The sequence below is a fragment of the Loxodonta africana genome, chromosome 22, assembly GCF_030014295.1.
Source record: "Loxodonta africana isolate mLoxAfr1 chromosome 22, mLoxAfr1.hap2, whole genome shotgun sequence".
In the NCBI taxonomy this organism is placed as follows: domain Eukaryota; kingdom Metazoa; phylum Chordata; class Mammalia; order Proboscidea; family Elephantidae; genus Loxodonta; species Loxodonta africana.
Window position 1 is genome coordinate 16,324,769 of NC_087363.1, and position 22,394 is coordinate 16,347,162.

Genomic DNA, 22,394 nt, shown 5'->3' on the forward strand with positions numbered 1-22,394 from the left:
GGCAGAGACGAATGACAATCCATGCCCTCTAACTCCCTGGGTGTACTCACACGAAGGGAGACTTCTTTGTAGCGCAGTGATTGGTAGGTAGGGGATATGATGGGAGACTATCACATCTTTAAAAAAAAAGTGCCTTAAAAAACAAATAAAAAGCCTTTTGCCTGACAAAGTAAATACATTTTCTTCCACCCAGTGTTCACTGGATACGTTGCTAAATGATCTTTACCAGTGCAATTAGCTGGTTTCCCTTTTAATGCTAAAAAAAACCAAGTAATACTAATTGTACCATTAATAACTAACATTTATTGAGTTTGTAGTATTATGATATGTATTTATTATACTGTACTAATATTGTGTGTGTGTGTGTGTGTATGTGTAAAGCTTGCCAGGGGTTAAACAGTATTTGGTAGAACCAGGTCTTGCTTGACTCCAGGACCCAGGCTCTGAACTAGCCTCCCACACTGGAACTCAGTAATTCTTATAGTAACAGTGTTTTCACTGTCCTTTCATAAGATGATTTAAAAGCAATTTAAAGGAATAAGGGAGACGTCTCTTCCTAGACGGTGTGAACTGTAAACTTACCCTATGGTTATTATTTCCTCCTTTTTAAAACCATAGAGCCTGCAGGTTTTCCCCCCACACTTTGGAAATCAACCCTTCAAAGTATAGGGACCCCCCGCCCCACCCGTCTCATAGGCCTCTGTCGCCATGGTTTGTACAGCACACTCTTCCTAGCCCGCAGCTGACGACCTGAGCAACGATGAGCAGAGCAAGCATGCATGTTACATAGCGTACAGGGTGGGTCCCAGAGGGCTGCTGGCCTCCCTGTCCCTGGGGGAGAGCCCGAGGCTGAAATTTATGTAATTCTGGACTAATGGTTCATCTTATTAGGAAAAATGCCAGTGGGACCTGAAGTTAGTAAGGTAGTACATTAGGGCTTGCTTCAATTTAAATTCGTCTTCCATTCAATAATGCATTTGTTCTGGGCACAGGCAGTGTCTGCGCTGTTAGGTATTTTCTTTACATCCCTGTTGGACTTGATAGGTGAGGTCAGTTCCAGACTCAGATTTGAAAGCCATTTTTTTTTTCTTCACCACTTTAAAGGTCTCAAATGAATTGCAAAACAAAGTAGGTATCCAGGGATGAAAAAGGCACTTTGCGAGTCCTTGTTTAAAAAGGGGGGACATCTATTCTCTTTTACTGGTTTAAAGATTTGAACAGGATCTTAAAACATATGAAATATATCTACAGGCTCATGAATGAATACATGGGTTTCTGAGTCTTTGCTAAGGAAAATTTTGTTATTAAAAACGCATAGAAAGTTATCCAGATAAAATAAAAATGACCTCAAATTGATATTATTCGAGATTGGTATCGAGGGATCTTATTTCTCAGTGATATAACGTATTCCTTCAGCGATGGTATCTGCCAAAGACCTGTTCCCTTCTTTCTGGTTTTGCTTTGGCTTACCCAAGGACAACACGTATCTGCTGTGACTTATCGTTATCTTTTCCAGGTCCCTCAGTGGCCCCTTCATTCTTGACGTTTATCCCCCATGTTATTGTTTGGGGGAAAAAAATTCCTCTAAACCCTTTTCGAAGTCCTTAAACTTCTAGGTGGAAGAATGCTAAATCTTTAAACAGTCCCTAAAGGTGTTCTTTAAGAAGTCATTTCAGGGGGAAGAGTTACTTCATCCTGGTTGAAATTAATCGTCTGTTCCAGCCGTGCAGCCTTGGAGCCGCCAGGGTATGGAGTGAGGTTGTGGCAGCTGCGCCATTGGTGGCGTGTGGTGGAGGGGACGCGTCTGGGCTGCAGATGTTTGATTCTAGCATGGAAATCCAGCTGGTGGCAGCTGCTGCACACATGCCCCAATGCTAATTATGTGGTAACGGGATTCTCTCACAGTTCACTGACCAAACGAAGACTGGCATGAGGGGATAGAAGGGAAGGGTCATGAGGGGATAGAAGGGAAGGGTCATGGGGAGTTTGGTGCTGGGTTTCATCCTTGGTGGTGCTGTCATCTCTGCTGTGACACTGGGTGAGGAGTGGTCAGCCTCTTTGGGTCTTGAGTATCCTCCTGTGAAAAGAAGCAAAGAAGATCATCCTTTTGATCCCTTCCCACTGCCCATGTTCAGTGATTCTGTTAAACGTAAAATGCATGTGCTAGTGGGCAGCAAAATCTAGGATTATCCTTTTAGAGTAGTTTCTTTGAGCCCTGGTGGCACAGCGTTTAAGAGTTTGGCTGCTAACCAAGAGGTTGGCGTTTCAAATCCACCAGCCGCTCCTTGGAAACCCTATGGGGCAGTTCTGCTCTGTCCTATAGGGTCGCTATGAGTTGGAATAGACTCAACGGCAACGGGTTGGGGTTTGGTTTGGTGGGTAGCAAAATGTAGGGCTATTCTTTCAGAGTAGTTTATGATCGAAAAGTTAGCACTTGAAGTGCCAAGCTGAGAAGTTCCCCCAGTTTAAAGGTTTATTTGTTCTGACGCAGCCAAACTTAATTTCACTCCAGTTTCATTTCTTTCCATTGTGTTCTGGGAAGAGTTGCCATGGGGGTTTGTCTATTAATAAGAAGAGCAACTTTATAACTGATAGCTTTTTGCAGGATGGGAATATGACTTGCTGTGTATCTAATATGCGTTATCTGTTTAACCGTATCACAGCTTAGCAGGATGTTTCGTATTAGTAGCAGCTCTTAAAAGCGGTGGACACTGAAGTATAGAGAAAAAAGTAACCTGCCAGCATCCCCCAGCTGCACCCATGGCAGCGTGACCCCCCCACCCCAGCTAGTGAGTGACCAGGCTGGAACATGACCCAAGGCTGTCAGCACCAAAGACAGGGTTCTTAATTTGAGGTATTATTCCCTCTCTTATCTTTTTTTTTTTTTAATGTTTAGGACCGTCACTGTCAAATTATTCATTTATTTCTTTCTGAAAATGTGTAATTCTCTTTAAGTTTTCCATTTTCTTAGCTTGTCATATCTGTTGCTAGACGTCAGAAGCTTCAACTAGCATGGAGATCACCTGTATCTTGTATATATTGCTTTTTAGGAAACTCTGGCCCTGGTGGACATAACCATAAACCAAACCAAACATGTTGCTGTCAATTCAATTTTGACTCACGGTGACCCACATGTTTCAGAGAACTGTGCTCCATAGGGGTTTCAATGGCTTTAATCTTGATGGAAGGAGATTGCCAGGCCTTTCTTCGGTGGCACTGTTGGGTGATTTGAACTGCCAACCGCCAACCTTTCATTTTATTAGTGAGAGGAAGCTGTTTGTGCCTCCTTGGGACCTGACCATAGCAGTTTTATATTCAGATTTTCCTTCTTTTTTATGTTTAATCTTAACAGCAATTATAGTAGATTCTTCTTGGGATATCTGCCCACCTTTAAACAAATTTCCTCCTTGAAGTGGTTCCTGATGGGCAAAGTTGGCTGCCACACTGATTAATCCGCAGGGAATGCCTGACTTGAGTCAGGCCAATTCTATCCTGTGTCCTGTGTGTTTACAGTCTGGAGCAGAGAATTGTTAAAGCCAAGTCACAAGCTTCCTGCAGCGATTATTGCTGTGTCTTGCTTCCTTCTTGTTTTCACAGTTGTTGCTTTGTTTTAGGAAATTCCCTGGTACTCTTCCCATTCATATTCCTGAGCACCCATACTCTTCCTATTCACACTGTCAGTATTCCTGAGCACCCGTACTCTTCCCATTCATACTGTCAGTATTCCTGAGCACCCGTACTCTTCCCATTCATACTGTCAGTATTCCTGAGCACCCGTACTCTTCCTATTCATACTGTCAGTATTCCTGAGCACCCATACTCTTCCCATTCATACTGTCAGTATTCCTGAGCACCCATACTCTTCTTTGGCTGAAGACAGGCTGAATTTCCCAAAGAACATTAACTAGTCTAGTTGTGGGGAGTGCATGGTTGTTATTAGGTGCCATAGAGTCAATTTCGACTTATAGCCACCCCATGGGACAGAGTAGGACTGCCCCATAGGGTTTCCTACGCTGTAATCTTTACAGGAACAGATAGTCTTTTGTCCCACGGAGCTGCTAGGTAGGTTTGAACCCCTAATCTTTTGGTTAGCAGCCAAATGCTTAACTGTTGTGCCACCAGGGCTCCGAATGCATGGTAAGTATTCACAAATTATTCTTGGAAAAAATAGTTGCTGAAAGAAAATGGGGAATAGAAAGGAAGGCTTTCAGAATTCCCCCACCCTAATGAGAAATTATCATTTTTAACAGCATTATTGACGTATAACTATGTACCGTAAGAGTTGCCCTTTTAAAGTGTACAATTCAGTGATTTTTAGTACATTCACAGAGTTATGCAGCTGTCACCTAATTTTAAAGCATTTAATCACCCCCAGAGGAAACCCCACACCTTTTAGCAGTCACCTCGGCCTCTCCCCTCCAACAATTATCATTTTGGTGTATTTCTTTCTGGCGTTTGTTTTTTGTCTATTCGTATTACTTTTCTATGTTATATTGGCCATTTTTTTATTTATGGAGTATGGTATATTCGTTATCATTCATTCTCTTTCTCTAATGTATGTTTCTTGTTTTTAAATTAAATATTAAACCTCGGACACCCTTTCAGCTCAGTAATGAAATCACTCCTGAGGTTTACCCTTCAGCCAAAGATGAGACAGGCCCATAAAACAAAATGAGACTAGAGGGGCTCACCAGCCTGGGGGCAAGGACTAGAAGGCAGGAGGGAACAGGAAAGCTGGTAATAGGAAACCCAGGGTTGAGAGAGAAGAGTGTTGACATGTCGTGGGGTTGGCAACCAATGTCAGAAAACAATATGTGTACTAGTGGTTTAATGAGAAGCTAGTTCTGTAAACCTTCATCTAAAGTACAATTAAAAATATATATACAAAATTCAAAAATAAATTAAATATTAAAGACCGTAGGCGGTGTGTAAATACACAGATACAGCAGTAGGTATCTCACTTTCACATCAGAGAATGAAATGAAACTACGGGCTTTGAGTCACGTTCATTAATGAAATGGAAAAACGTAAAGAATTTGAGAAATTAGGCTGCTTAGGAACCAGTATATTCACATTTTTTTCCCTGTACGTTGTTCATGTGAAGATTTAAAAAAGAGGCTTCATCACGTGCTCCTGACTAGAAATTCCAGGCCTGTGTGTGGAAACGAAGGAGTAAAGCCTAGGGCTGACCTTGCGTCAACATGCTTGGCTAGTCGTGTCCTGGACTGAGGAGTGCTACTCAGGCTTCATTAATCGCACAAACTGGCTTTTCAGTCTCCTTCCTAGGACGATACTGCAGTAGTGGCTTCCTCGTGTTTTCCTTCCTCACCTTTAGATTACTAAATAATCGTTTTTTACAGCAGTAGTAAGGCTGAAACTCCTTTCTTAAAGTCTAAAGCAGCATTTCTCAAACCTTCATGCATCTACAGACACCTGTGGATTTTCTTAACATCCGGATTCTGATTCCGCACCTCTGAGGTAGGACCTGAAATTCTACTTTTCTTACCCGCTTCCAAGGAGCCCTGGTGGCGCAATGGTTAAGGGCTTGGCTGCTGATGGAAAGGCCGGCAGTTCTAACCCACCCAGCAGTTCCACAGGAGAAAGACCTGGCCATCTGCTCCCCTAAAGATTACAGCCAAGAAAACCCTACGGGGCAGTTGTACTGTGTCACATGGGGCTGCTATGAGTCAGAACAGACTCGGCAGCACCCTATAGCAACAAAATGCCAGGTGGTGCTGGTGGTCCAAGGGCCACACTCTGAGTGGTGTGAAGGCCCGATTCCCTCTTCCCAGGCTAGGACAACTCCAGAAGCAGAGAAGAATGGGAGGGTGCACAGGAAACATCTCTGTGAAAACTTCGAGTAGCAAGACGAGAGTTTGGCTAAGGAACCCATGTAGCTAGGAGCAGGGAAAAATGAGTAGATCTATACCTGCTACCCGGCTGCTGAAGATGATATATATTGATTTAGGTAAAACCTCTCACCTGTTTTAAAAATACAAGTGGTCCTCTACTTAGAACATATTCGAGTTACTAAGAGCTGCACTTAGGACCGTCGTTTTTTTTTCTACACCTTATCATTAGTAATGTGTACTACATATAATGCTTCAGCGTGTAACTGGCTGGTGTTATTCTCAGATGTTTACTCACAGATGTTCAAAGAACGAGTTTATAAAGATGCTGATAATACAAAGCAATAATAATGAAAACTAAAAGAAAAAAGAGGCGTTCCACTTATGTCAGAACCGACTTAAGACGAAGTCATTGGAATGGAACCACTTCGTCAGTTAGGGACCACCTGTAGTTAGATGGTAAATGATTTTGTTAAATGAACATATTGGGGAGGGTGAAAAGGAGGTGTCAGGGAAGAAAACGGCAATAAAGATTTTTAAATGTCATTTACACAAAGGATTTGCTAAATAATTACAACAAAAGAGCTATCTTCGAACAACTGTGTGTGGCCGTTACTGTTAATAGTGGAAAAGTTCCAATTTCAGCTGTCGATTCTGTGATTACATGTTTCAGGTTGCTTATCTAAATGCATTGAAAAGTATCGCTATTTCTTAAACTTGTAATTTTTGACTGTATCAGGCTGAGCAGTGTCAACAGCAGTGGATACCGTGGTCATTTAGTTGCCTGTGGGTTACTAGCTAACAGCAGGGACCTGCAGAGGGACCCGGACCCACATAGCGGAAACAGTCGATGTTCTCAAGCACACAATGTAGAGTTATTTATAGACCAGTTAATGGGAAATCAATTTTATTGATTTTTGAGTTGGTCTCAAAACAGTTGTTTTCCATCTCCCTTTATTTCAAAAAATACCAAAGTGCTTAGCATTTTGTCTCCCACGGTTGCATCTATCTGATGATCAGGCATTTATATTCCTCAAGCCCATTTCTTTTCCCTGCCTGAAAGGGAGGAGGAAGAGGAGACGCTTTAAACCCTAGCCTCTAGCAACTACCACGGCTTCAACAATAGTGACAACAGCCAACATTTATTGCAGTCGTAATGTGCCAGGCCCTGTGCTTTGTGCCTTATGAGAACTTGTTCACTTACAAGCATCCCATGTGGTCTTTGTATGGTATGACTATTATTTCCTGTTGATGGATGAATAGTCTTATGTATAGGACACTTTAATAATTTGTCCAAGGCAGCACAGGCAGTTAAGGGTAGAGCCAGCATTCAAAACCCAGGCCTATCTGTGTCAGAAGCCAGACTCTTCACTGCCGCTCTTGGAAGCCAGAGAAGTTAAGTGATTTCCCCAAATTATATAGCTGGTCAGTAGCAAAGCTAGAATTAGAATTTAAGTTGAGACTTAAGTCTCTGCTCAGTGCAGTATTCCAATACGGTGTGCCGCCTTATGGCAGTGATCTATAATGAAAACCAGAACTCCTCTTGGCTTACAAAAGCAACTGCTAAGAGGGCTTTCCCACACAGACTGCTCTTCGTGTTATGAATCTTGGCAAAATGTCACATATTATCAAGCAACAGGGGTTCGCAGTCATCATGGAAAGCAGGTCTGGGTGACAGATCCAGGGTCCCAGTGCTTCGTTGCTTTTGAAAATCATCCATCAGTATTCTGTTTAGGGATTCTGCCTATTCTACCTTAAAGGAGAAAGCCTGGGACCATATCTAAATGTTAGACTTTTTAAATCTAAATATTAGTCTAAATATTCATTTTTCTATGCCTTTCTCAGCAGAGGAGCTTTGCCACAGCACGCCGGGCCACGTGTTTTCAGCAGATGTCTGTTGTTTGTCTTTTCACACGCACGATATGGCCCATGGAAAGCCTGTAGCCATGAAGACAGAGTTGCACATCTTGTATACGGGATTACTGAGCAAGGGATCGGAGAACCTGCCCTTAAAATCTGATTAGAGACAAACTGGAAAATGATAAATAGAAAAATAAAATCACGGGAGAAGTAGAACAGGCCAAGTAGTCTGCAGAGAGATTCTGTTTTTGTTGAAAGAGTTATGTTAAACCCTTGCTTGGGAAGGAGAATGGAATTATTAAAAAAAAGAAAGTTCAAGACTTTTGAGTATAAGCCAATTCATATTTTTATATAGCTCAGAGACAGTTTTCACAGCAATGAAACTCTAAACTGCTTTATAGAGCATGACTTTATCATTTTTTTGTTTTTTCCCCAGAGTGTGGAAAAGAGCTTAAGGTCACAAATTTTTTCAAACCTGCCAGGAACTCATATTTTCCATGTTTGGGGATAAGACACAGTAGATTCTAAACATCTGGCTAGTCCCTATTTAAATAAGTGTGTGTTCTCTATACATCCTACGCATATGATTGTATTTTCATTCTATTTATGTTTTTGTGCTTTAAATATTCTGAAATCTTTATTAGATTCTGACTCCAGTAGCTATTGGAAATCTCTCTTCTAAATGTTGGCTAAGGCAGAGGTGTATTTTCCCCCACTTGCCGTATAAACTCAAGTATGGCTTACTTTATTGCATTTTCATTGTTCCATGTTTTTCAAAATCAAGTGAGTATTGGAGCTATAAGAGTTATGCAGAATGAAGTTCTCTAGTATTTTTAGAACAGTGGAGACTTTGGAATTGGCTCGAGGGAACCTCAGTTTTAGACAGTGGCCTCTATTCGCTGATGATGTGATTGCAGCCAAATCCCTTAAGCCACCCCAATATCCTCTTGTGAAGGAGACATAGTGCTGGCAGCTGTGGAGGGGTATGATCAGGGAGTGAACTGGTGGACGGGATGCATTTTGAGTTCTGGGGAGAAAACAGAGCAGTGTGATCTGAGGTTGAGCCCTTCTCTTCCTTAACCCAATAAACACCCACCACCACCGAGTCATTCTGACTCACAGCGACCCTGTAGGACAGAGTAGAACTGCCCCATAGGGTTTCTAAGGCTGTGGTCTTTATGGAAACAGACTGCCACATCTTTCTCCCATGGAGTGGCTGGTGGGTTTGAACTGCTGGTTAGGAGCTAAGTGCTTTAACCACAGTGCCACCGGGACTCTGTCTTAACCTAATACTGCAAAGCACAGAGGAATGGAAACCCGTTCTCCCTTACATCATTTCCCTATCCTGTCTGGTAAGACAGTTTCCCCTCTGATCCTCTTGTCTTCCTTTCTGTATGTCCCTCACTATTTACTGAGTATCTGTTATGTGGCTAGATTTAGGGTACAATAAAAATTAGGCCCAGGACCTGCCCTTGAAAAGCTTGTCTTTGTTCTTCCCTACCGCACCTCTCTGATTAACGTAAAAACATGGTTAGATAACAGAGCCCTTTCTTCTCACCACTCAGCCAAGAGAACACATATTTGTGTCCTGCAGAACACTGAGGAACAGTTTTTTAAAAACAACTTGGTAAATGCCATGAGGATGCTTCATATCTTAATTGGATAGTTGGTTAAAGAAATATACCCAGGTTCCTTGTCTTGGTATTCTGGCCCTCATGTCACCAGTATTTGAGGTTGGAGACTCACATTTATTGAACGCCTACCTGGACACAGGAAACCCTGGTGGTGTAGTGGTTAAGTGCTACGGCTGCTAACCAAAAGGTCGGCAATTTGAATCTACCAGGCGCTCCTTGGAAAAACTCTACGGGGCACTTCTACTCTGTCCTATAGGGTCACTATGAGTTGGAATCAACTCGACGACAGTGGGTTTGGTTTTGGTTTTGGATCTGAAGACAGGAACTTTATATACACAATCTCATTTAGTTTTTTGAACAACCCTGTGAGGTCTGCACTTTTACCTCTATGTTATAGTTGACCATACAGAGGCTTGGAGAGGTTCAGTAACTCAGTCTCAGCCCTCCCTCTGGTCCCAGGTGTGCTGAACCCGCTCCTGCCATTCATCAGGATATTTGATGTGGACTTAATGTGGACCCCGTTTTACAGATAAGGAACCTGAGATGCATAGAGGCTGAAACTTGCTTAAGATCACCCAGCTGGAAAGTGAGTGAGCTGGATTTGGTACCAAGCAGGCTGGCTCCAGAGTTTGTGTCCTTGCATAGTGTCCTGTACTCCTTCCATGGGCTCATTTAAGGAGATTCATTATTCCATGCCATTGGACGGGTACAAAAGAACAAGTGCACAGATTATGAAGTGACATCCTAAAATGAACACCCATGAGACCACACAGCCTGAAAGCATGCATATGCTCCTGATGTTATGCGTGTGTTTCTTTGAATGTTGTCTCTTCTCCTGACTTACGGCAGTCATGCTGTTGGGCAGTATCTAAGTGGAATGATATCACATGCATTCTCTGTTTTTGCTTCTTCAGTTTTATGTTGCTATAAAATTTATTCCGGAAATTGCATGTAGCTGTCATTTGTTCTTTTTTATGATTGCTAGTATTCCATCTCATGCATATTCATTGATTCATTTTCCTATGGACGGATTTTTTCCAGGTTTTGCTCTTAGGAGTAGTGCTGAACTGAATGTTCTTGGCTGCGTCTGTTGTGCTCATGTGCAAGTGTTTCTCTAGGGCAGGGGTCGGCAAACTGTTTCTGTAAAGTTCCAGATAGTATTTTAGGCTTGGAGGACCATATGGTGTCTATTAAAACTACTCAGCTCTGCTATTGTAGTATAAAAGCAGCCGTACCATACCGTACCTGTGGCTGTCAAGTCAATTCCGACTCATGGTGATCCTATAGGACAGAGTAGAACTGTCTCATAGAATTTCCAAGGAGCGTCTGGTGGATTTGAACTGCTGACCTCTTGGTTAGCAGCTATAGCACTTAACCACTACACCACCAGGGTTTCTTGTAGATAATATATAAACGACAAGGTTCAAAGGCATGATTACCTGGGTTCCAATAAAACTTTATTTATACAAATAAGTGACAGGCTGGGTTTGGCTGGCAGGTCAGAGTTTGCTGACCCCTGCTCTAGGGTATGTACCTCACAGTGAAATTTCTGGGTGGATGTAGGTCTGTTTAGTTCTTAGTTCTTGCCAAATTATTTTCCTAAGTGATCGTACCGGTTACTCTCCCAGAGCTGTGCTTGTTCTCATTGGTCCATATCCTTGTCAGTACTTGTTAGTGTCAGGCTTATCATTGCTTCTGTTGTTTTTATTATCATTATTGTCACAATTGTTGTACATACACAAATGGAGCCCTGGTGGCTCCAGCAGTTAAGCGTTTGGCTGCTAACAAAGAAGTTGGCAGTTCGAATCCACCAGCCGCTCCTTAGAAAGGAGCAGTTCTGTGGGGCAGTTCTACTCTGTCCTATAGACAAATATTATAATAATGATGTGTGTATATGTGCTTTTTTTTTTTTTCCCCCAAATAGTAAATATACAACAGTTTTTCGTTATGGCCTTTCTTTTTCCTCATTATGGTTTTCTTTTGCATTTTTCTGATTACTAATAAGGTTGAATATCCTTTCAGATGCTTATTGGCCACTCATATTTCCCCTTCTCTGGGATGTCTGCTCATTTCTTTTGTGCATTTTTCTATTAAGCGAGAGTCTCTTTTTTAATGGTGTGTAGGGATTCTATGTGTTTGGGATAATCCTTTGTCATTTTAATGTATGGCAAAATTCATCTCTTGGTTTGTGGCTTATTTTTTCACACTGTTTATGGTGTCTTTTGTTGAACAAGAGTTCCTAATTTTTTTTTTTAATTGTGGTAAAATATATATCACAACACATTTGGCACTGGAACCTTTTCCATGTGTGCACCTCAGTGATACTAGTTATATTCCCTGTGTTGTGCAGCCATCTCCACCTCCTGTTTCCAAGCTGTGGTTTCATCCTTAACAGAAACTCAGTGCCCCTTAAGCAGTAATTCTTTTCTCTCCCCCTGGAAACCACTAATAATTTTTTTTATCTATCCATTTGCCTATTCTAGATATTTCATATAAGTGGGAACATACAATATTTGTCCTTTTGCATCTGACTTATTTCAAGGTTCATCCATGTCATAGCATGCATCGGAACTTCATTTCTATTTATGGCTAAATAATACTGCGTTGTATGGATAGGCAACATTTTGTTTTTCTGTTGATAGACATTTGGGTTGTTTCTACCTTCTGGTCATTGTGAATAGCATTGCAGTGAACACTGGTATGTACGTATCTGTTTGCACCCCTGCTTTCAAATCTGTAGGGTATATACCTAGGAAGGAAATTGCTGGGTCATATGGTTGTTCAGTGTTTAACTTACTGAGACTGCCATACTGTTTTCTATAGTGGCTGCACCTGCATTCCTACTAGCAATAAGATGAACGTTCCAATTTGTCAATATCTTAACCAACACTTACTGTTTTCTGTTCTTCTGACGCTAGCCATTCCTAGTGGGAGTGAAGTAGTAGCTCGTTGCGGTTTTGATTTGCATTGCCCATTGAAAAAAAAAAAAATGACTAATGGGAGCCTTGGTGGTGCAGTGGTTAAGTGCTTGGCTGCTAACCAAGAGATCAGCAGTTTGAATCCACCAGCTGCTCCTTGGAAACCCTATGGAGCAATTCTACTCTGTCCTGTAGGGTCGCTATGAGTCAGAATCAACTCAGCGGCAGTGGGTTTGGTTTGGTATGGTTTAATCACTAATGATGTTGAGCATCTTTTCATGTACTTGTTGGCCGTTTGTACTCTTCCTTTGGTGAAATGTCTACTGAGGTGCTCTGTCCATTTTTGAATTGGGTTGTTTGTCTTTTTGTTGTTGAGTTGTAGGAATTCGTTATATAGTCTGAATACTAAACCCTTATCAGATATATAGTTCCCAAATATTTTCTCCCGTTCTGTAGGTTGTTTCTTTCCTTTGTTGATAAAGTCTTTTATTTTTGATGAAGTCCAATTTATCTGTTTTGTCAGTTGCTGTTCATGGTTTTAGTGTCATATCTAAGAATCCATTGTCCTTTCCATTAAAAACTAGGTCCTGAAGCTTTACCCCTATGTTTCTTCTAAGATTCTTATGGTTTCATTTCTTACATTTAAGTTGTTGATCCAGTTTGAGTTAATTTTTGAATACGGTATGAGGTATGGATCCAACTTTATTCTTTTGCATGTGGAAATCCAGTTGTCCCGGCATCATTTGTTGAAGAGACTATTTTTTCCCCATTGAATGAATGGATGTGACACCCTTGCAAATCTATTGACCATAGATATATGACTTTATTTTTGGACATCATTTTTTTAAAGGCAGTGCTTCTGACATTTTACCATTTGCAATGGCATTTGCTGTTGATTTGCAGAAGATACACTCTAAGGAAGTTCATTTTTTACTCTAGTTTCCTAAGAGTTTTAAAAAATCTGCATGACTTTCTCTCTGTTGAGCGGATCATATAATTTTTCTTCTTACTCTGTTAATGTGATTTACATGAATAGTTTAATGTTGAAGTACTCTTTAATTCCTATAAGAAAACTGACTAGATTACGATATATTATCTTTTTTTATGTACTCCTGGATTCAGTTTGCTAATAATAGTCATTGTTTAAGTGAAAGCTGGGCCCATAACTTACTTTTCTCATTGAGTTCATGTCTAGTGTTGGTGTCAAGATTATCAGGTCTCATAGGAATGAACTGGGGTGCTCACCTCGGCAGCACATATACTAAAATTGGAACAATACAGAGATTAGCACGGCCCCGAGCAAGGATGACATGCAAATTCGTGAAGCATTCCGTATTTTTGCAGGATGAGAAGGCAGAAAGGAACAGGAACTGGCTGAATGGACACAGGGAACCCGGGGTGGAAAGGGGGAGGGTGCTGTCACATTGTGGGGATTGCAACTAATGTCACAAAACAACATGTGTATACATTTTTGTATGAGAAGTTAACCTGAGCTGTAAACTACCACTTAAAACACAATTTAAAACAAAAACAAATGAAAAAAAACCACAGTGACTGAAACAATTAAAAAATAAAAAAAAAATGGAGGAGAGTTTCTCCTTCCCTCTGGAAGAGTTTATATAAATTGGAGTTATCTGGGTTTCTTTGTGAGGAGACTTTTTTAACCTTTTTTATTTATTTTAATATGCCCATTACTGAATATTTAGAAAGCATAAACAAGTAAAAAGAAAGAATTTATTGCAGAGTTAATATGTTGCTGTATATCCTAGTCGTACATCTGTCTGTCCCACTCCCTGTCCATCTCTCTTACATACACAGATATACGTACACGTATCTATATATGTTCATTTACCAATATGGGTTCACGTTGGAATTGTAAGAGCTTTTTACACTTAATAGATCTTTTTCCTTCATAAGTTTTTTTCTACATAATTTTTATTGTGGTAAAAAAATATACATATATATAACAAGACATTTGCCAATTCAACTGTTTTTACATGTATTACTCAGTGATATTGATTACGTTCTTCATGTTGTGCAACCATGATCACTGTCCTTTTCGGAATTATTCTACCACCATTAACTCAGTGCCCCTTACACAATAACTCCGCCTCTTCTCTTTTCAGCTCCTGGTAACCACTAATAAGCTTTGATTTCTGTTTCCGTGTTTCATGTAAGTGGGATCATCTAGCATTTTTCATTTTGTTATCTGACTTATTTCATTCAGCATAATGTTTTCCAGGCCCCTCCATGTTGTAGCATGTATCAGGACTTCATTTCTCTTTATGGCTGAGTAATATTCCACTGTATGTATGTATACTATATTTTTGTTTATCCGTTCATCTGTTGATGGACATTTAAATTGTTCCCATGCTTTGGCTATTGTGAATAGTGCTGCCATGAACATTGCTGTACAGGTTTCTGTTTGTGTTCCTGCTTTCAATTCTTTTGGGTATATACCTAGGATTAGGATTGCTGGGCCATATGATAGTTCTGTGTTTAAGTTTTTGGGGATGTGAGAAGATTTTTAAACCACTGAGTCAATTCAATAGTCATAGCACTCTTCGGGATTTCTGTTTCTTCTGTAGTCAGATTGTGTAGATAGGGTTATTGCAGTATCTTCATTCATTGAAAGTTCCAAATTTATTGGCATAAAGTTAACAATATTTGCATGTTATGATTTAAATATCTCTTGTTTATAGTAATCTGAGAGCTTTGTTTAATAGTCATCTCAAGGAACTAACATTTTTGCCTTTTGGATTATCTCTATTGTGTCTTTGTTCATTAATTCTTTCTTCCCTTTTAACCCATCTATTAGGTTTTAATTTCAAGCACCATATTTTCATTGCTATATATATCTATTCTCTTTCAAACCTGCTTGGCCATTTTTGAATCACTTTTTTGATACTGATCCTTTAATTCCATCTTATACTCATTTATTTTTATTGTGCTTTAGGTGAAAGTTCACAGAGCAAATTAGTTTCTCATTAAACTATTAATACACATATTGTTTTGTGATATTGGTTTCCAACTCTGTGACATGTCAACACTCTTCCTTTCTCAACCTTGTGTTCCCCATTTCCATTCCATTTGTCCAGCTTTCCTGTCACCTCCTGCCTTCTGGTCCTTGCCCCTGGGCAGGTGTGCCCATTTAGTCTTGTATACATGGTTGAACTACATGTATTGTTGTTTTATAGGCCTGTCTAATCTTTGGCTGAGGGTGAACCTCAGGGGTGACGTCAGTACTGAGTTGAAAGGGTATTTCTGGGGGTCGTACTCTCAGGGTTTCTCCATTCTCTGTCAGACCTGTAAGCCTGGTCTTTTTTTTTTTTTTAATTGTAATTTAGATGAGGGTTTACAGAGCAAATTAGTTTCTCATTAAACAATTAATATCCATATTGTTTTGTGACATTGGTTGCCAAACCCATGACATGTCAACACTCTCCCCTTCTCGACATTGGGTTCCCTGTTACCAGCTTTCCTGTCCCCTCCTGCCTTCTCATCCTTGCCCCTGGGCTGGTGTGCCCATTGAGTCTCCTTTTGTTTTATGAGCCTGTCTAATCTTTGGCTAAAGGATGAACCTCAGGAGTGACTTCAGTACTGAGTGAAAACGGAGTCCAGGGGCCATACTCTCGGGGTTTCTCCAGTTTTGTTTTTTTTTTTTGGTGAGTTAGAATTTTGTTCTACATTTTCTCCAGCTCTGTCCAGGACCTTCTATTCTGATTCTTGTCTGAGTAGTCGGTGGTGGTAGCCAGGAACCATCTAGTTGTGCAGGAGTCAGTCTGGTGGTGGCTGTGGTAGTTGTGGTCCATTAGTCCTTTGGACTAATCTTTCCCTGTGTCTTTGGTTTTCTTCATTCTCCCCTGCCCCAGATGGGGTGGGACCAGTAGATGTGTCTTAGATGGCAGCTCACAAGCTTTTAAGACAAAGTAGGATGTAGAACATTTTCTTTATAAACTATGTTATGCCAGTTGAGCTAGATGTCCCCCGGGGACCATGATCCCTGGCCCTTAGCCCAGTACTCAGTCTCTCAGGAAGCTTGGGACGTGTCAATGAATCTTCTGTGATTTTGCCTTGGTCAAGTATTGTGTACTGTCTTACCCTTCACCAAAGTTACCATTTATCTATTGTCTAGTTAGTGTTTTCTTTCCTCATCAAAGATTGTTTCTTTCTGTGTGTAAACCTTTACATGAGTTTTTATAATAGTGGTCTCATACAGTGTCCTTTTGTGATTTTCACTCAGCATAATGCCCTCTAGATTCATCCATATCGTAAGATGTTTAACAGATTCATCATTGTTCTTTATCTATGCATAGTATTCCATTGTGTGTATGTACCATAGTTTATCTCTTCATCTGTTGATGAGCACTTAGGTTTTTTCCATCTTTTTGCTATTGTGAATAATGCTGCAGTGTATATGGGTGTATATATGCCTAGTTGTGTGATGGCTGTTATATCTCTCGGATATAAACCTAGGAGTGGGATTGCTGGATCATATGGTATTTCTATTTCTAGATTTTTCAGGAAGCACCATATCGTTTTCCAAAACTGTTGTGCCATTTTACATTCCCACCAGCACTGTATAAGACTTACAATACCCTCACAGCCTTTCCAACATTTGTTATTTTCAGTTTTTTTTTTTAAATTAGTGCCAGTAATGTTTGGGTGAGATGGTATCTCATTGTAGTCTTGATTTGCATTTCTTTAATGGCTGGACATCTCGAGCATTTCCTCATGTGTCTGTGAGCCGCCTGAATGTCTTTGGTAAAGTATCTTTTCCTATCCTTTGCCTATTTTTAATTGGATTATTTGTGTTTTTGTTGTAGAGGTGTTGAATTTTCTTAGATTTTAGAGATTAGACCTTTGTTGGATATGTCATAGCCAAATTTTTTTTCCCAGTCTGTAGGTTCTCTTTTTACTCTTCTGGTGAAGTCTCTTGATGAGCGTATAAGTGTTTAATTTTTAGAAGATCCCAGTTATCTAGCTTATCTTCTGGTGTTTGTGTGTTGTTAGTTATGGTTTGTATCCTATTTATGCTGTGTATTAGAGCCCCTAGTGTTGACCCTGTTTTTACTTCCATGATCTTTATAGTTTTTGGTTTTATATTTAGGTCTTTGATCCATTTTGAATTAGTTTTTTGTGTAGGGTGTAAGATATGGGTCCTGTTTCATTTTTTTTTTCTTTTTACAGATGTACACCCAGTTTTTCTAGCACCATTTGATATTTATTTTTAGAGTCATTTATTTAAGCATTTTAAATATACTTTATGCTCTATAAGTGGGTTTCACTCATGGAAGATTTCTTAGGTCTGTGCTAATTTTTTTATTGTAAGTTTATATTGAATTAAACGGAATTTTTTGGAATCTTGAGGGCTTTTGTTCTTTTCCCCTTTCCAGAAAGGATTTGCACTTGCTTCTATCTGGCTCCCTATCTGGGAGCACTTTAGCCCCTTGAGTAAACCTGGGACCTCTTGCTTTGGAGTAGGGTCCAGGTGATGATTTTTCTTCTGATTCATCCTGTTGATGCATGCTCTGTTGAGGTCAATTAGCAGTTACAGCTGGCCCTTCTGTGTATGCAGGACAGGCCAAATCTGGCCTGGGCTAGTTTAAGGACTAGTGGAAATTTTGTAGGGTCAGGTTACAGAGACATCAGTGTCATTTCCTATGTTGTCAAAGTAGAGAGTCACTCCCTTCTAGGCTACTCTATACCAGGCTGTAGCCAGGATTCCCAAACTGCTGTGGCAGTGCATGTGTGGTTATGGGCCCATCATTTTACCTGTGTATACCTGATTTTCTCTTTTATACGATGAACTTAACAAACTGATCTTTAAGGTTTCTTTGAGCTTTAAACATTCTGATTCCATGTCAACAGAAGGGTTATGTCTTTCAGAACGTGGGTTTTTGTTATCGTTGTCATCGCAGCATACTCTAACCTACCCTGGCTGATATAAGCGTGCCAGGTGCCTTCTATGAGCTTCATATCCACAGGTAGTCCCTGACTTATGACGTATTCAAGTTATGATAAACTGCCCTTAGACCGTTTTTTTTGGGGGGGAGCAGCTTATTGTTAGTAATAATTACTTCATATACCATTGCAGCGTGTAATTTGCTGATGTTATCATTCTCACATGTTCACTTGCATATGTTCAAAGGTCAGGTTTATAAAGATACTGATAATAAAAGGCAATAATAATGAAAACTACAAAAAAACAAAGGAAATATTTGACTTACGTCAGAATGGACTTATGACAGAGTCACTGGAACGGAACCCCAACATCATTTGGGGACTACCTGTATTAACTCATTCAATCCTCACATCAACCCTAAACCCAGTGCCGTCGAGTCGATTCCGACTCATAGCGACCCTGTAGGACAGAGTAGAACTGCCCCATAGAGTTACATCAACCCTATGTCATAGGAATTATTTGATGAGTTGTTGTTGAGTGAACTCCAAGTGATGGCGACCCCATGTGTGTCAGAGTAGAACTGTGTTCTGCAGGGTTTTCAGTGGCTAATTTTTTAGAAGTAGATCTCCAGGCCTTTCTCCTGAGGTACCTGTGCAACTTTTCAGTTAGCGGCTGAGCGTATTAACCATTTGCATCACCCAGGGTCTCCCACGAATTATTACTCTCCCTCTTTTTCAAAGGAGGAAACTGAGCAAGATTATTTTTTTTTGAGAATTATTTGGTAATAAAAGAGCTATAATTATATTTCAAAATTGAAATTTCCCGAGGTAAAATACGAGGGATAGGAATCTGGTAGAATTACATTTGAAACTTGATTGAGATGGATCTCTTTAAGTGGAATGAGAGAGAGAAAGAGAGGGATCGCTTTATAGCCCCTCCCCACCCTCAAGTGTATGAAGAAGAGAGATGGTCAAACCGCTGGAAACTACATGTATTTTGCTTGAGAGTTCCTTTTGTAGAAACAAGGATATTCCTCCCTGCTTAATTTCAAGTATATTCAAATTAAAAGAGTGAAAACTAGATGCTAACATGGATTTTAGAAAATTATGAACACAAAGTGTTGGGCTTATGATCAGATTGTGTTTGGTTATGCTAAAGGCATTTGTTGTTAGGTCCCATCAAGTCAGTTTTCGACTCATGTTGACCACACGTGACAGAGTAGAACCACCCCGTAAGGGTTTCTAGGTTTTTTTTTTTTTTTTTTTTTAAATCTTTACAGAAGCAGGTCACCAGGTGGAGCCGCTGAGTGTGTTCAAACCACCAGCTGCTCGGTTAGCAGCTGAGTGCTAAATGGCTGCACCAACAGTGCTTAATAAAGTGACTATCTGGAAAATAGATTTTCTTTCTTAATAAATGTGAAATCTGGAAGCATCTGTCAGAACTAACTCTGAATAAGGAACAGCCTGGTTAGGATAGCTAATCCTTAATTCTGAGAATTGCTGTAATTGTCCGTAATTGCCTACCTGTCTGTGTGCGCACACACACACATGTATGCCCCGCACACACGCCTGCCTGCCGCAGTTCACACTTTTTCTCCAGCCATCCTGAACGTGCCTATGCAGAAGCCAGACGGTGTAGTGGTTCAGGCAGGGGCTTTGGAGTCAGACTGCCTGGGTTCAAACCTGGCTGTGCCACTTACCTATCTGGTGAGCTGGAGCAGGTTACTTACCCACTTTGTGTCTCTGTTTTCTCACCCATTAAATGGAGATCATAACAGTGCCTACTTCCAGGGTGGCTGGGAGGATTAAAAGAGTTTAGAACTGTGTGTGGCATGTGGTAAGTGCTATGCTTTAATAGGTCTGGTCTGTCTGGCCCTGATGGGCTTTTACACTTTCTCTTCTCTTTCATTATTCTTCATGGGGCTGAGTCTCATTTGCTCTTCAAGATCCAGCTCAGTGGTGGCCCCTCTGTTTGGGATGTTTTCCCACATGCCCCCAGCCTAGATGAGGTCCTGTTTGCATTCCAGGCTACCGGTTATGACTTCTTCATGACTCTCATGACATCATATTGTTACTGCCGATTTACTTGTCCATATGAACTGTGAGTGTGACTGTTCCTTACTTTTTTGGTACTTCATGAGCATGGTGGAGATACTTTGTGTGTGTATATACGTGTATATATACACACACCTATGTGTTTATATGATGGATAAATGGACCAATTTTCCCTCCCTCTTTCCTCCCTCCTTATCTCTCTCTCTCCCTTCCCGTTCTTCCTCTTTCTCCCTCCCTTTCTTCCCCTTTCCTACCTTTCTCCTTATCTTTCTTCTTTTCTACCAAACTTCCTCCCACCTGTTCTCTTTCCCTCACTCTTTAACTTCCTAAGTTCCTCCTTCCCTTCCGACACTTCCCTCCTGTACCTGATTTGTCTTAAGTCATTCCTCATAGGAACTTTATGAAGTAGGCATTATGATTATCCCAATTTTGCAGATGTGGGAACAAAGGATCACTGTGATAGGTGATTTTCCCATCTAAAGGGGCAACCCCTTTACAAAGTTGTCCTCCCAACGTTGTTGCCACTGCTCAAAGCAGTTTGCCAATTTCTCTTTGGGATTCTCTTCTGGCCAGTTTATAAACCACATAAGAAAACCAATCTTATTTTTAGTCACTCTCAGAAAAGTTAATTTCCAGTCCAATCATTCTGACTTATCATTTTTGTCTCCAGATAAACTTGAATCTTCTCAGAAATCCAAGTTACTTTCGAAGGACAAAGATTTGCCATTGTCAAGAATACTTAAATGGCTTGAAGACAATTGGCCAAAGGATGCTCTTGAGAGCTTTGGCAGCAGCCATATTGCTGGACTGAAAGCTCTAGCTACTCCTGTGGACTTTGTTGCTGCGTGATTAGTGGTCGGGGGCTGGTGAAGGATCATATCACTTTATAGTCTCACCTCTTTTTTTGGTAACAGCTTTATTGAGACGTAATTTATATACTACACAATTCACCCATTTAAAGTATAAAAATTAATGGTTTTTAGTATAGTCACAAAGTTGTATAACTATCACCACTAATTCCAGAATATTTTCATCACCCCTAAAAGAATCCTAGTACCCTTCAGCAGTCACTCTCCATTTATACCCTCCCCCAGCCTTTGACAACCACTAATATACTTAAAAAAAATTAGGTTTCTATAAATTTGCCTATTCTGGACATTTTGTATACAAGGAATCATACAATATGTGGTCTTTGGTGATTGCTTTCATTTACCATATGTTTTCAAGGTCCAGCATGTATCAATACTTCATTCCTTCATAAGACTGAATAATACTCCTTTAGATGGGTACACCACATTTTGTTTGTCCATTCATCAGTTGATGGGCATTTGGATTGTTTCCAAGTGAAATGGCTCCAAAGGAGATATACAACTGACCAATAAGCACATGAAAAGATATTTAACATTATTAGTTATCAAGGAAATGCAAATCAAAACCACAGTGAGATTCCATCTCACACCCAGAAGGATGGCTGTCATCAAAAAGATATGACAGGTGTTGGCGCGAATGTGCAGAAATCAGAATCCTCACACTCTGCTGGTGGGAATGTAAAATGATGTCTTGTGATTTGTTCCTAAAATGCTTTGTAAAAAACAGTCAGATAGTTCCTCAAAAGATTAAAGGTAGACTTACCATATGACCCAGCAATTCTACTTCTAGCTATAGATCCAAAAGAAATGAAAACATATGCCCACACAAAAGCTTGCACGTAAATGTCCATAGCACCATTCTTTATAATGGTCAAAAAGTGAAAGCAACCCAAATCCCCATCAACTGATGAATAAATAAACAAAATATGGTATATCCATACAACGGGATATCTTTCAGCCATAAAAAGGAATGAGGTATTGAGCCATGCTACAACATGGATGCACTTTGAAACATTAATCTAAGTGAAAGAAGCCAGACACAGAAGATCACATGTTGTATGATTCTATTTATATGGGACGTCCATAGTAGAGGCAGAAAGTAGATTAGTGGTTGCCTAGGACTGGGGTTGGGAAGAAGAGAGAGCGACTACTAATGAGTTGGGGGTTTCTTTATGGGGTGATGTGAATTTTCTAAAATTGATAGTTACACAACTTTGTGAATATACTAAAAACCATTGAATTTTATCTTTTACAGGGATGAATTATATGGTATGTGAATTATATCTGCATAAAGCTTTTATAAAA

At 40.3% G+C, this 22,394-nt stretch overlaps 1 protein-coding gene and 1 non-coding gene across 2 annotated transcripts in view; both read left to right on the plus strand.

Annotated features, from left to right (window-relative positions):
* The window catches only part of ERC2 (ELKS/RAB6-interacting/CAST family member 2), an 866,181-nt gene that overhangs the window by 144,442 nt on the left and 699,345 nt on the right, over positions 1 to 22,394 (plus strand). The gene's annotated exons all lie outside the window — the stretch shown is intronic.
* LOC111750634 (U6 spliceosomal RNA) lies at positions 13,499 to 13,601 on the plus strand. The gene has a single exon (XR_002785737.2). It is a non-coding gene; the product is annotated as a U6 spliceosomal RNA (small nuclear RNA).